General features: G+C 34.5%; 1 protein-coding gene across 1 annotated transcript in view; it reads right to left on the reverse strand.

Moving 5' to 3' along the window:
• The window catches only part of antxr2a (ANTXR cell adhesion molecule 2a), a 171,650-nt gene that overhangs the window by 45,214 nt on the left and 111,386 nt on the right, over positions 1–15,050 (reverse strand). The gene's annotated exons all lie outside the window — the stretch shown is intronic.

Raw genomic sequence — 15,050 nt, forward strand, 5'->3', positions numbered from 1 at the left:
TCAACAGTTGCCAAATTAAAAAAAACATTTACTCTTTGACTGTTGCCGCCCGGTTGCCATAGCAACAAGAAGCAACAAAATCAAAATCTATCAGAGAAAAGTGTCGCCTTTCTGCAGCTTTAATAACAAAAACTGAACAGATTATCAACACCGCTCGAGGATTAAAGTAGTAAAAAAACCAAGTTGAAAAGTAGCATATTCCCTGGGAGAACAACAATCTGAGGCTGGCATGTTTACATGTTTATTCATGACGCACGTCTGTTATCAAACACAAACATTTCCAGCGGATCATGTTACATGTAGCTGCAGCGAGGCCCTTCACTACGTATTAGCCGCCGCCGCCACACCGTTACATTCATGTATACAAAATACGAGCAGGCTAATTGAATATTCACTGTGAACATATTCCCTGCATAACATGCTCCATCTTTTTAAAAATTCAAATCGATGGGAGGAGGAGGAGGAGGAGGAGGAGGAGGCATTAGAATACATTACTGCATGTATGTGTGATCCTCCTCCTCCTCTTCCTCTTCCTTGTCATCCTCAGATTTTCAAAAATATTATTATTATTATTAGATTTATTTTCAACATTGCAAACCAGTTTCTGCAGCAACGTATCACCCAAAAAATTAAGAAAAACAAAACTGTTCAAACTCTTTTTTTGTCATTTGTTTCCTTTTTTAGTCATTTTGTGTCTTTTCGATCCCTTTGTGGTCATTTTGTGGTCAATGTGTGTCTTTTTTTAGTCATTTTTTGGTCATTTTGTCTTTTTTGGTCATTTTGTGGTCAATTTGTGTCTTTTTTTTTTTGCAATTTTGTGTCTTTTTTTGTCATTTTGTGTAATTTTTTGGTCATTTTGTGTCTTTTTTGGTCATTTTGTGGTCATTTTGTCTTTTTTTAGTCTTCCTCTTCCTCTTACTCTTCCTTCTCCTCCTCAGATGTTCAAAAATATTATTATTATTATTAGATTTATTTTCAACATTGCAAACCAGTTTCTGCAGCAACGTATCACCCAAAAAATGAAGAAAAACAAAACAAAACTGTTCAAACACTTTATATTAAAGTGTGCATTGAAATGTATAAAGCTGTAATTGTTAACACTTAATTATGGTTAAAATTATTTTTAAAAGCAGCCAGAAAAACTCATTAAAGCTGCATTGTGAACATGCACGCTGCAGGATATTATGCAGAGATCTGCTACTTTATGTATCAGTATAAACTGAATATCCACATTTTTTTTACTGTTTGAGATCATTAAATCGAGACAAACAAATTATTCTCACAGTTTTTGTGATTTGATTTTCAACATTGTTATTAATATAATAAGAGCTTTACTTGCAACATGTTACTCTGAAAAACAAAGCTAAAGCAGGCTGTTTGCTGCATATTTCTAATATCCTTGCAGATTTAATGTCATTATGTGTAAGATTGTGATGTTAGTGTCCGGCTGCTAAATCTCATTCTGCACGTCTCAGATCCACTTAGTGCTCAGATTCACACAATAATAACACAGCACCAGCTCCTTCTTGTTGTTGTTGTTGTTGTTGTTGTTTTTGGGGGCCCAGTGCAGCGTGTCCCTCCTCTCCAGGAGGAGGTGTCTTTTCTGGTCATTTTGTCTTTTAAGATCACTTTGTGGTCATTTAGTGGTCAATTTGTGTCTTTTTTTAGTCATTTTGTGTAATTTTTTGGTCATTTTGTGTCTTTTTAGGTCATTTTGTGGTCAATTTGTGTCTTTTTAGGTCATTTTGTGGTCAATTTATGTCTTTTTTTAGTCATTTTGTGTCATTATTTGGTTTGGTTTAACCAATTTTTTGGTTTAATATCCTTGCAGATTTAATGTTGTTATGTGTAAGATTGTGATGTTAGTGTCCGGCTGCTAAATCTCATTCTGCACGTCTCAGATCCACTTAGTGCTCAGATTCACACAATAATAACACAGCACCAGCTCCTTGTTGTTGTTGTTGTTGTTTTTTGGGGCCCGGTGCAGCGTGTCCCTCCTCTCCAGGAGGTGTCCTCCTCCTCCTCCTCTTCCTCTCCATTAGCTGATGGCTGTTGTTGTGTTTGGGTGGCCGGGGCTGGTACCTGCACCTCCTCCTCCTCCTCCTCCTCCTCTTCCTCCTCCTCCTCCTCCAGCTGATCCGATGTGACCTGATGTCCTGCCGGTGCCTTTTCTCCCAGAACCCCTCAGACTGGTCGGAGCGGTGGCCGTGTCGCCGTTTCTTCATCACCTATTAAAATCAAAAGCCCCCGCCGTGGTTTGGCGAGCAGCGCCGGGATCTGGGCTTTAATTAAATTACATTATTGTTAACGTCAGCTTGGCCGGGGACGGCTCTGTCGCGTGCACTTTGCCCTCCTCCTCCTCCTTCTTCTCAATATAGGAGGAGGAGGAGGAGGAGGAGGAGAATAAATGGAATGGAAAGAATCTGTTTGTGTCTATTTCATGACCTCAAAGTGTGGAAAAATATGTGTAAATTCAGTTTTTACACATAGATAAAGTCGCAGATCTCTGCACAACATGCTGCAGCGTGCATGAACATAATGCAGCTTTTAATGAGCTTTTCTGGCTGCTTTTTAAAATAATTTTTAACGATAATTAAGTGTTAACAATTACAGCTTTATATATTTGAATGCACGCTGTAATACGAGAACTGTTTTGTTTTGTTTTTCTTGAAATGTTGCTGGAGAAACTGATTTGCAATGTTGAAAATAAATCTAATAATATCAATTTTGAAAATAACATGACAAAAACTTGGAATGAAAACAATCTGTCTCTATTTAAAGACCTCAAACTGTAAAAAAAATATGTATATTCAGTTTTTACACATAGATAAAGACACAGATCTCTGCACAACATGCTGCAGCGTGCATGAACATAATGCAGCTTTTAATGAGCTTTTCTGGCTGCTTTTTAAATAATTTTAACCATAATTAAGTGTTAAAAATGACAGCTTTATACATTTCAATGCACGGTGTAATACGAGTGTTTGAACTGTTTTGTTTTGTTTTGCTTCATTTTTTTGGGTGAAATGTTGCTGCAGAAACTGATTTGCAATGTTGAAAATAAATCTAATAATATAAATAATAATTTTGAAAATAACATGACAAAAACTTGGAATGAAAACAATCTGTTTGTCTCTATTTAAAGACCTCAAACTGTAGAAAAATATGTGTAAATTCAGTTTTTACACATAGATAAAGTAGCAGATCTCTGCACAACATGCTGCAGCGTGCATGAACATAATGCAGCTTTAATGAGCTTTTCTGGCTGCTTTTTAAATTATAATTACAGCTTCATACATTTGAATGCACACTCTAATACATTTGAAGTGTTAGAACTGTTTTGTATTGTTTTTCTTAATATTTTTGGACACCATGTTGCTGGATTTGCAATATTTGCAAGTCACAGATCTCTGCACAACATGCTGCAGCGTGCATGTTCACAATGCAGCTTTATTGAGCTTTTCTGGCTGCTTTTTAAAAATAATTTAAACCATAATTAAGTGTTAGAAATTACAGCTTTATACATTTGAATGCACGCTGTAATACGAGTGTTTCAACAGTTTTGTTTTGCTTATTTTTTTTGGTGACATGTTGCTGGAGAAACTGGTTTGCAATGTTGAAAATAAATATCTTATAATAATAATAACAATGTTGAAAATAAAATCACAAAAACTGTGAAAATAATGTCTACTTAATGACGCCAAACTATAAAAAAAGATGTGCATAACATGCAACAGCGTGCATGTACACAATGCTGCTTTAATGAGCTTTTCTGGCTGCTTTTTAAAATAATTTTAACGATAATTAAGTGTAACCAATTACAGCTTTAATTTGAATGCACACTCTAATACATATAAGTGTTAGAACTGTTTTGTTTTGCTTAATATTTTTGGACACCATGTTGCTGGAGAAACTGATTTGCAATGTTGAAAATAAATCTAATAATATAAATAATCATTTTGAAAATAAAACATGACAAAAACTTGGATTGAAAACAATCCGTTTGTCTCTATTTAAAGACGTCAAACTGTAAAAAAAAATATGTATATTCAGTTTATACAGATAGATAAAGTCGCAGATTTCTGCACAACATCCTGCAGCGTGCATGTTCACAATGCAGCTTTAATGAGCTTTTCCGGCTGCTTTTAAAAATTAATTTTAACCACAATTAAGTGTAAACAATTATAGCGTTATACATTTGAATGCACGCTGTAATAAAAGTGTGTTAACTGTTCGTTAAAGGAGAAAAAACCTTTAACATAAACACTCAGATTCTGCAGAGATTTCTTCATTTTCCTCGTTATTTCTCTCTCTTTTTTCCCACATTAGGACACTTTTCACTTTCCTCCTCCAACCAGCCGCCACCAACAACAATTAGCTTCCTTTTCCCTGGTCCAAGAATCACACACACACACACACACACACACACACACTAACACACATAGAGAGAGACACGGAGGGTCCCCTTCATTGGTAATCCTGTTACCAGCCAGGTCCCAGCCTGGACATGCAGGACGAGGAGGAGGAGGAGGAGGAGGAGGAGGAGGAGGAGGAGGAGGGGGATTAACATGGCGGTCATTATCAAATTTACAACCAGTCATACAGACATCTGCCCTACTTTTCCTCGGTTAATGTAAAAAGAACTAATCTGGTTAAGAGAGCGGCGCGCCTCATAAATCGCTCTCCGCCGTAGTTAAAGCTGCTGTCAGTCTGAGGAGGAGGAGGAGGAGGAGGAGGAGGAGGAGGAGGAGGAGCAGAGCTGAATGGAGCTGTCAGCTGGCTACTTGTTAGGGCTAACAAGGCCGTCCACTGATAGGACTAATGAGGCCCAGGGCTCGCCGCCGCCACCGCCACCGCCCCGCGCAGCCCGCCACCGCCACCACCACTACTACTACTAGAGCCTCTACCACCACTACTGCTGCTGCTGCTGCTGGAGGAGACATAGATCATGTAGAAAGAGCTCCAAGGCGTGAGGAGGATCACAGATTGATTATTAGAGACAATAAAACAGATAAATGCAGCAGAAACACGTCGTTTAGTCTCACGTTGAACAGGAAAAATCTCACTTGGGTAAAATATCTCTATAGTGCATAAATATGATAATTAGTAGAGATTACATCAGTAGAAAAAAGATGTTTTGCATTGCACTTTGCACACTGTAGAAAAAAATCTGCAACACCTGAACTTTAAACAGATTCCTTCTGCAGCTAAAATCTTATTATGCAATGAAATATGGCATGAAAAAATGCCAAAAGTTTAAATGTACAGCAGAAACACGTTGTTTAGTCTCACGTTGAAGAGGAAAAATCTAATTTGTGTATGGCCTGTTATATCTCACACTGCTGGTAAAGACTTTACCTTGTTTTAAGAGACATAAATATGATAATTAGTGGAGAAAAAAGATGTTTTCCATTGCACTTTGCACACTGTAGAAAAAAATCTGCACAATAAAACAGCTAAATGCAGCAGAAACACGTTGTTTATTCTCACGTTGAAGAGGAAAAAATCTCACTTGGGTAAAATATCTCTATAGTGCATGAATATGATAATTATTAGAGACTACATCAGTAGAAAAAAGATGTTTTCCATTGCACTTTGCACACTGTAGAAAAAATTCTGCAACACCTGAACTTTAAACAGATTCCTTCTGCAGCTAAAATCTTATTATGCAATGAAATATAGCATGAAAAATTGCTAAAAGTTTAAAGACGCTTCTTCTCTTTTTTTCTGATATTGTGCCACCACTACAGCCTCCACTACCACCACTACTACTGCTGCTGCTGGAGGAGATATAGATCATGTAGAAAGAGCTCCAAGGCGTGAGGAGGATCACAGATTGATTATTAGGGACAATAAAACAGATAAATGCAGCAGAAACACGTCCTTTAGTCTCACGTTGAAGAGGAAAAATCTCATTCGGGTATGGCCTGTTATATCTCACAATGCTGGTAAAGACTTTGCCTTGTTTTAAGAGACATAAATATGATAATTAGTGGAGAAAAAAGATGTTTTGCATTGCACTTTGCACACTGTAGAAAAAAATCTGCAACACCTGAACTTTAAACAGATTCCTTCTGCAGTTAATATCTTATTATGCAATGAAATACGGCATGAAAAAATGCACTTCTTCTCTTTGTTTTTCTGAAATTGTGTCACTACTACTACCACTGCTTCTCTATGTGATATAGATCATGTAGAAAGAGCTCCAAGGCGTGAGGAGGATCACAGATTGATTATTAGAGACAATAAAACAGATAAATGCAGCAGAAACACGTCCTTTAGTCTCACGTTGAAGAGGAAAAATCTCACTTGGGTGAAATATCTCTATAGTGCATAAATATGATAATTAGTAGAGATTACATCAGTAGAAAAAAGATGTTTTCCATTGCAAAAAAATCTGCAACACCTGACTTTAAACAGATTCCTTCTGCAGCTAAAATCTTATTATGCAATGAAATACGGCATGAAAAATTGCTAAATGTCTAAATGCACAGCAGAAACACGTCGTTTAGTCTCACGTTGAAGAGAAAAAAATCTCATATCGCCTGTTATATCTCACACTGCTGGTAAAGACTTTGCCTTGTTTTAAGAGACATAAATATGATAATTAGTGGAGAACAAAGATGTTTTGCATTGCACTTTGCACACTGTAGAAAAAAACCTGCAACACCTGAACTTTAAACAGATTCCTTCTGCAGCTAAAATCTTATTATGCAATGAAATATGGCATGAAAAAATGCTAAGAGTTTAAAGACGCTTCTTCTCTGTTTAAGCAACAAGATGTTCTGCTGTGTATTTCAGATTGTGCTAGCAAGGTTTTTTCAGTTTATTTCAAGTTAAATATGACATTTTGACACATTTTGGAGGGATCTGCAGGAGGTCTGAACATGCAAGTTTGTGCAAAATATTGATGGTTGTAAATATGCAGAATTTGTATTTTTAAGTTACTAAACTGTCCACTGATGGGACTAATGAGGCCTTGTTTTAAATATGATTAAGAGACATAAATATGATTGTACATTACATTACATTACATTGTTGGTGGCGGCTGGTTGGAGGAGCAAAGTGAAAAGTATCCTAATGTGGGAAAAAAGAGAGAAATAATGAGAAAATGAAGAAATCTCTGCAGAATCTGAGTGTTTATGTTCAAGGTTTTTTCTCCTTTAACGAACAGTTCAAACACTTTTATTACAGCGTGCATTCAAATGGATAACGCTGTAATTGTTTACACTTAATTATGGTTTAAATTAATTTTTAAAAGCAGCCAGAAAAGCTCATTAAAGCTGCATTATGTTCATGCACGCTGCAGGATATTATGCAGAGATCTGCGACTTTATCTATCTGTATAAACTGAATATACTTTTTTTTTTTTTTTTTTTTACAGTTTGAGGTCTTTAAATAGAGACAAACAGATTGTTTTCATTCCAAGTTTTTGCCATTTTATTTTCAAAATTATTATTTATATTATTAGATTTATTTTCAACATTGCAAATCAGTTTCTCCAGCAACATGGTGTCCAAAAATATTAAGCAAAACTAAACAGTTCTAACACTTATATGTATTAGAGCGTGCATTCAAATTAAAGCTGTAATTGGTTACACTTAATTATCGTTAAAATTATTTTAAAAAGCAGCCAGAAAAACTCATTAATGCATGCACGCTGCAGCATGTTATGCACATATTTTTTTATAGTGGGAAAGGATTAAAAAATGGACAAAGTAGCCCCAAAACTCCATAGAGTTAAGATAGTTTTTATCTGTTTTTTTTGCATATTCCTGATCTAAAGAGTGAAACCCTTTGCATGCATGTGTCTCATTAACTCTTCTGTCTCTTTTCTCCTTGGAGACACAAACACAAACAACAAAGAAGCAGAAAAACGTCCCTGAATAACTTCCTCCTCCGTCAGCATGCAGAGATAAAGGTGCCGATGGAGGTTTGAGGGTTAAAAGTGGAGCCTGAGTAACGTCTGATTGTTATTTGTAGTTTTATTAGTGGAGTCGGTCCTGGTCTCGTCTCCCAGCGCTTCATTATTCCCCACGCGCTGCTTTAATTCCAATTACCTCTGTTAATTAGGAAATCTCATGCTCTCTGATCTGGGGGCTTCGTTTCAACTTCATGTCATTTGCCAGGTTGTTTACTTTCCATTAGAGGCTTTTATTGTGAAATTAAGTGTTACATTTGTTCCAGCGAGGTATTGTGATGGTAAACATGCCGACTGATGCATTATTCTCTGTTTATTCTGCATTAGCGCTGCTGTCAACTCTTCCTTTAGGCTCATATTAGTCCCACATTAGCATATTGTCTTATCAGACGTTTAGCTAGCAAATTATTCTCCTCAACGGCTGTGGAGCAGAGAACCGTGGGCCTTCAACGACGTGTCAGCGTACACCGAACAATACAGTTTGACGAAAACAATATACAATATGTGGAGAAAGCTTTTTTGGATAATTTTGTCTATTTTTTGGTAATTTTGTGTCTTTTTGGGTAATTTTATGTCTTTTTTGGTAATTTTATGTCTTTTTTGATAATTTTGTGTCTTTTTTGGGTAATTTTGTGTCTTTTTTTGGTAATTTTATGTATTTTTTTTGGTAATTTTGTGTCTTTTCTGGGTAATTTTACGTCTTTTTTTGGTAATGTTGTGTCTTTTTTGGTCATTTTGTGTCTTTTTTTGGTCATTTTGAGTCTTTTTTGGTCATTTTGTTTCCTTTTTTTGGTAATTTTATGTCTTTTTTTGGTAATTTTGTGTCTTTGTGTAATTTTATGTCTTTCTTTGGTAATTTTGTGTTGTTTTGTGTAATTTTATGTCTTTTTTGGTAATTTTGTGTCTTTTTGTGTAATTTTATGTCTTTGTTGGTAATTTTGTGTCTTTTTTGTGTAATTTTATGTCTTTTTGGTAATTTTGTGTCTTTTTTTGGTAATTTAATGACTTTTTTTGGTAATATTGTGTCTTTTCTGGGTAATTTTGTCTTTTTTTGGTAATTTTGTGTCTTTGTGTAATTTTATGTCTTTTTTTGGTAATTTTGTGTTGTTTTGTGTAATTTTATGTCTTTTTTTGGTAATTTTGTGTCTTTTTGTGTAATTTTATGTCTTTGTTGGTAATTTTGTGTCTTTTTGTGTCTTTTTTGTGTAATTTTATGTCTTTTTGGTAATTTTGTGTCTTTTTTTGGTAATTTTATGTATTTTTTTGGTAATATTGTGTCTTTTCTGGGTAATTTTGTCTTTTTTTGGTAATTTTTTGTATTTGCCAGGTTGTTTACTTTCCATTAGAGGCTTTTATTGTGAAATTAAGTGTTACATTTGTTCCAGCGAGGCATTTTTCTCCGTGTGTGATGGTAAACATGGCGACTGATGCATTATTCTCTGTTTATTCTGCATTAGCGCTGCTGTCAACTCTTCCTTTAGGCTCATATTAGTCCCACATTAGCATATTGTCTTATCAGACGTTTAGCTAGCAAATTATTCTCCTCAACGGCTGTGGAGCAGAGAACCGTGGATGTGTCAGCGTTCTCTCGTTTTTATTCTAACACCGAACAATACAGTTTGACGGCTTTTATTAGTTCTCAGGAAAGATGTTCTCACCATATTCAGTGTGGCTTTGTAATGCGACGAGATAAAAGCACCGAGCGGGAAGCGTGAAAGATGAGTATGTGTGCATCTGTTTACGCTTTTTTTTCTCTCCAAACAATGAAGAGCAAATGTTTGTTTGCTCGCTTTACATCCTGAGATCAGACGACAACAAGATGCAAAGAAAGAAAGAAAGAAAGAAGCTGCTGGAAACATCCAGAGACGATTTAATGCACGCTGTGATATGAGTGGTTGGACTGTTAGGGTTTGTTTTTATTAATGTTTCTGGGTGACATGTTGCAGGAGAAACTGACATATAATATAATAATCATTTTGAAAATAACATGACAAAAACTTGGAATGAAAACAATTTGTTTGTCTCAATTTAATGACCCAAAACTATATATATATATTAAAAAAAAAAAAAAAAAAAAACATATATATATGTGTGCACAACATCCTGCAGCGTGCATGTACATAATTTACAAACTTTTTAAAGCTTTTTAAAAATAATTTTAACCATAATTAAGTGTAAACAATGACAGCTTTATACATTTAAATGCACGCTGTAATACGAGTGTTTGGACTGTTTTGTTTTGTTTTTCTTAATGTCTTTGGGTGACATGTTGCTGGAGAAACAATTTTGAAAATAAATCTAATAATAATAATAACAATGTTTGGAATAAAATCACAAAAACTGTGAAAATAATCTGTTTTTGTCTCTATTTAATGACCCAAAACTATAAAAAAAAATATGTGCATAACATCCTGCAGCTTTAATGAGTTTTTCTGGCTGCTTTTTAAAAATAATTTTAAGTGTAAACAATTACAGCTTTATACATTTAAATGCACGCTGTAATACCAGTGTTTGGACTGTTTTGTTTTGTTTTTCTTAATTTTTTGGGTGACATGTTGCTGGAGAAATTGACATATAACATAATAATAATTTTGAAAATAACATGACAAAAACTAGGAATGAAAACAATTTGTTTGTCTCAATTTAATGACCCAAAACTATAAAAAAAAAAAAAAATATATATATATATATATATATATATATATATATATATATATGTGCATAACATGCTGCAGCGTGCATGTACATAATGCAGCTTTAATGAGCTTTTCTGGCTGCTTTTTAAAAATCATTTTAATCATAATTAAGTGTAAACAATTACAGCGTTATACATTTCAATGCACGCTGTAATAAAAGTGGTTGGACTGTTTTGTTTTGTTTTTCTTAATTTTTTTGGGTGACATGTTGCTGGAGAATCTAACTGGCAATGTTGAAAATAAATCTAATAATAATAATTACATATTTTTTAAATAACATGACCAAAACTGGGAATGAAAACAATCTGTTTGTCTCCATTTAATGACCCAAAACTATATAAAAAAGAAAGAAAGATGTGCACACAATCCTGCAGCGTGCATGTACACAATGCAGCTTTAATGAGTTTTTCTGGCTGCTTTTTAAAAATAATTTTCAGTGTAAACAATTACAACTTTATACATTTCAATGCACGCTGTAATAAAAGTGGTTGGACTGTTTTGTTTTGCTTAATTTTTTGGGTGACATAATGCTGGAGAAACTGACTGGCAATGTTGAAAATAAATCTAATAATAATAATAATAATAATAATATTTTGATTTATAAAAACAATCTGTTTGTCTCCATTTAATGACCCAAAACTCTAAAAAAAAAATTAAAAAAGATGTGCATAATGTCCTGCAGCGTGCATGTACACAATGCATGTTTTTCTGGCTTTTAAAGAAAAAAAAAAGTGAAATAAATAATAATAAATGTTTGCTCCTCTTTACATACTGAGATCAAGGTACCAAAAATGCAAAGAAAGAAAGAAAGAAGCTGCTACTTCCTTTAAATCTCTTCTAAAGACTTACTTTTATCGACTGGCCTTCTCTTAATTTTCCTTGTATTATCGTTGTATGATTACCTTGTTGTGAATGCTGATTTTAAATGTTAAATATTAAATATTTCAAGTCCAATGTCATTTATTTTTGTGGTTTTATTTTGTTTTTTGTCAGTAAATTGTATTTGATGTGTTTTATTTCTGTTGCACAGCAGCTTGTCACTGGTTTTTGAAAGGTGCTATATATATAAAGTTATTATTATTACTATTATTAATAACATTAACCTCTCTCTGTGTCTCTCTGAGGTCTGGTTTCCTGGAGCGGCTCCATGTGAGCAGCCTGCTGGCCACCAGTAGCACCAGTAGCACCAGTAGCACCAGTAGCACCAGTATGGCTGCTGATCCTATGTGGTGGCTGCTGGCCAACATTTAAATCTGATGAGTGACTGCAGATATTAATCATCAGTATGTTTGGACAGTATGTCACCACATCACTGATACGCTCTACACCGCCTGCTGCCTTCAGATCAGTTTATTATTCACTTTTAGAATCATTACACAATAATGATTTAAATTAAACGGATCACTAAGTTTCCAGGAGATAAAGTGACCAAAACTAAGCTTAAAATGTTGATATTTGTGTCATAATCTCTTTATTCTCCATGTGTTATTTAAAATAAACCAGATCCTGTTAGAAACATTAAGGACAGGAGAGGCTGTTTACACAGAGCAGAGGGGAGAGGACAGGAGAGGCTGTTTACACAGAGCAGAGAGGAGAGGACAGGAGAAGCTGTTTACACAGAGCAGAGAGGAGAGGACAGGAGAAGCTGTTTACACAGAGCAGAGAGGAGAGGACAGGAGAAGCTGTTTACACAGAGCAGAGAGGAGAGGACAGGAGAGGCTGGAAACGATGTGCAATATGTGGAGAAAGCTTTTTTTAGGATAATTTTGTCTTTTTTTTTTTGGTAATTTTATGAGTTTTTGGTCATTTTGTGTCTTTTTTGGTCATTTTATGTATTTTTTTGTAATTTTGTGTCTTTTTTGGGTAATTTTATGTATTTTTTAGTAATTTTGTGTCTTTTTTGGGTAATTTTATGTATTTTTTTTGTAATTTTATGTCTTTTTTGGGTAATTTTGTTTTTTCTGGGTAATTTTGTGTCTTTTTTGGTAATTTTGTGTCTTTTTTGGTAATTTTGTGTCTTTTTTGGGTAATATGTCTTTTTTTAGTAATTTTGTGTTTTTTTGGGGTAATTTTATGTCTTTTTTTTGGCAATTCTGTGTCTTTTTTGGCTCCATTTCCATGTAAACAATCACCTCGCAGCACCTCCAGCATCCTAATGGAGGCCTGAGAAAACTACAACGAGCTGCTGAGGACGTAGAAACACAGCCAGGCATGTTCAACTGTGACCTCTGAGGACCAGGCCATGCCGAGCCGAGCCGAGCCAGGCTACAGCAGACTGTCACCTCTCCCCTCGGCTTATTAAGCCTCGTCCTCATTGTTTCTCTCTCTCTTTACTCTCTCCATCTCCATCTCTTCCTCCGTCCCTCTGCTCAGTCACTTCATTAAACGCTCCCACAGCAGCAGTAACGACGTGACCGACGGCTGCTAAATGAAGACGCCGTCACGGAGCGACGGAGAGATGAAGCAGCTGACGGAGAAGAGGAGGAACGACTGCAGCAGGTTACTGCCTCATGTGTGTTTTTCATCTGCACAGAAACATTTCAGGAGGGAAATTCTCCTAATCCAGATTTTATCCTCTTCCTGTACACTCCTGATGTCAAAAAAACAAGCTCTTCCATCTGTATTACCACCTTTATAATCATTTTACAGCATAAAGCTGCTTATTTTCACTATTATTTAGACTATAAAATATCACCCAATAAGGAAAATCCTCACAAGCTTCTATAACCTGAAATTATATCTTTAACCCTTTGATGCACAACATGTAATAACCCCGATAATTTTGTGTCATTTTGTGTCTTTTTTTAAATAATTTTGTGTCTTTTTTTAGTCATTTTGTGTCTTTTTTAGTAATTTTGTGTCTTTTTTGGTCATGTTGTGTCTTTTTTGTGTCATTTTGTGTCATTTTCTAATAATTCTGTGTCTTTTTTTGGTAATTCAGTGTAATTTTTGGTCATGTTATGTCTTTTTTTGTAATTTTGTCTTCTTTAAGTAATTTAGTGTTTTTTCAGTCATTTTGTGTCTTTTTTTTTGGCCATTTTGTGTCATTTTCTAATAATTCTGTGTTCTTTTTTTGGTAATACAGTGTATTTTTGGTCATGTTGTGTCTTGTTTTTTTTTGCAAAAAGGGATTTTATTGAAAAATGAATAAAGGAAAACATAAAATTAGGATATATGATGATCAAAAACAAACTAATTGAGGAAAACCTGGAATACTGAATGATGAAAATAATTTATTGCAAAGATATAGAACATAAAAACTCAGTCGGGTCACTTTAGACCCATGTTGTGTATCAAAGGGTTAAAATGCTTGATTTTACCATTTTTTCATGCAAAAACCCGAAAGAATACAACATGTGATTGTTACATTTGAGAATCTGCAAACAGTGAATGACTAATTTATTAAATAAATGCATTAAATGACCAGTTAATCAACTCTAAATCAGCAGCATTGTTTCAGAGTGCTGCAGCTTTAAATCCTGCTCACTCTCGTCCTGCTTGTTTACAGGATCCAGTCCACAGATTTACATTCTTTCTGCTGATGCATCACTTGTGATTTATGCAAGAGGATTGTGGAAATGTAAATATGTCCTCCATCAATTTGTCCACTTGTTTTAACCGTTTGATGCACAACATAAGTTTTTATCTTCTATATCTTTGTAATAAATTAATTTCATCATTCAGTTTTGCAGGTTTTCCTCAATTAACTTGTTTTTGATCATCATACATCCTAATTTTTTGTTTTCATTTCTTACTTTCTGAATAAAAACCCTTTTTTTATCACTACTCTTCTAATGCACAAGGTGATTTCTGACCCATGTTGTGCATTAGAAGGTGTTTATATGTTGTCACCAATTTAAAACCTGACCAAGAGGACACAAATATTAACTATCCCAGTTTGTTAAATTGGTGTTTTTTTCCAATGGAAATTATTATTTGGTGGCTCTAATAAGTCTCAAATGTTAAAATATGTGATTTTATAATGTAACCTGGTGGTTCTAACAACTCTTTTAAAGTTAAACCTTCAAAATAAGACAAACATAGTTACACATATACTCACATTGTTCATTTAGTGAATCACTTTTTGTATCACTACGCTTCTAATGCAGGACTCAAAAACTAGTTTTCTTCATAAAGTTTGAAAGGAAAAATGGATATAGGTTTGTGTATTAGAAGGTGTTTATATGTTGAGCATCAAAGGGTTAAAAGACACAAAATGACAAAAAAAGACACAAAATGACTAAAAATGACACAAAAAGACTAAAAAAAGACACAAAATGACTAAAAAGACACAAAATGACACAAAAAAAGACACGACATGACTAAAAATGACACAAAATGACACAAAATGACCAAAAAAGACAAAAATGACTAAAAAAGACACAAAATAACCAAAAAAGACAAAAAAAACACAAAAAGACCAAAAAAAGACA

This window comes from Centropristis striata, chromosome 7 (genome assembly GCF_030273125.1).
Source record: "Centropristis striata isolate RG_2023a ecotype Rhode Island chromosome 7, C.striata_1.0, whole genome shotgun sequence".
Lineage (NCBI taxonomy): Eukaryota > Metazoa > Chordata > Actinopteri > Perciformes > Serranidae > Centropristis > Centropristis striata.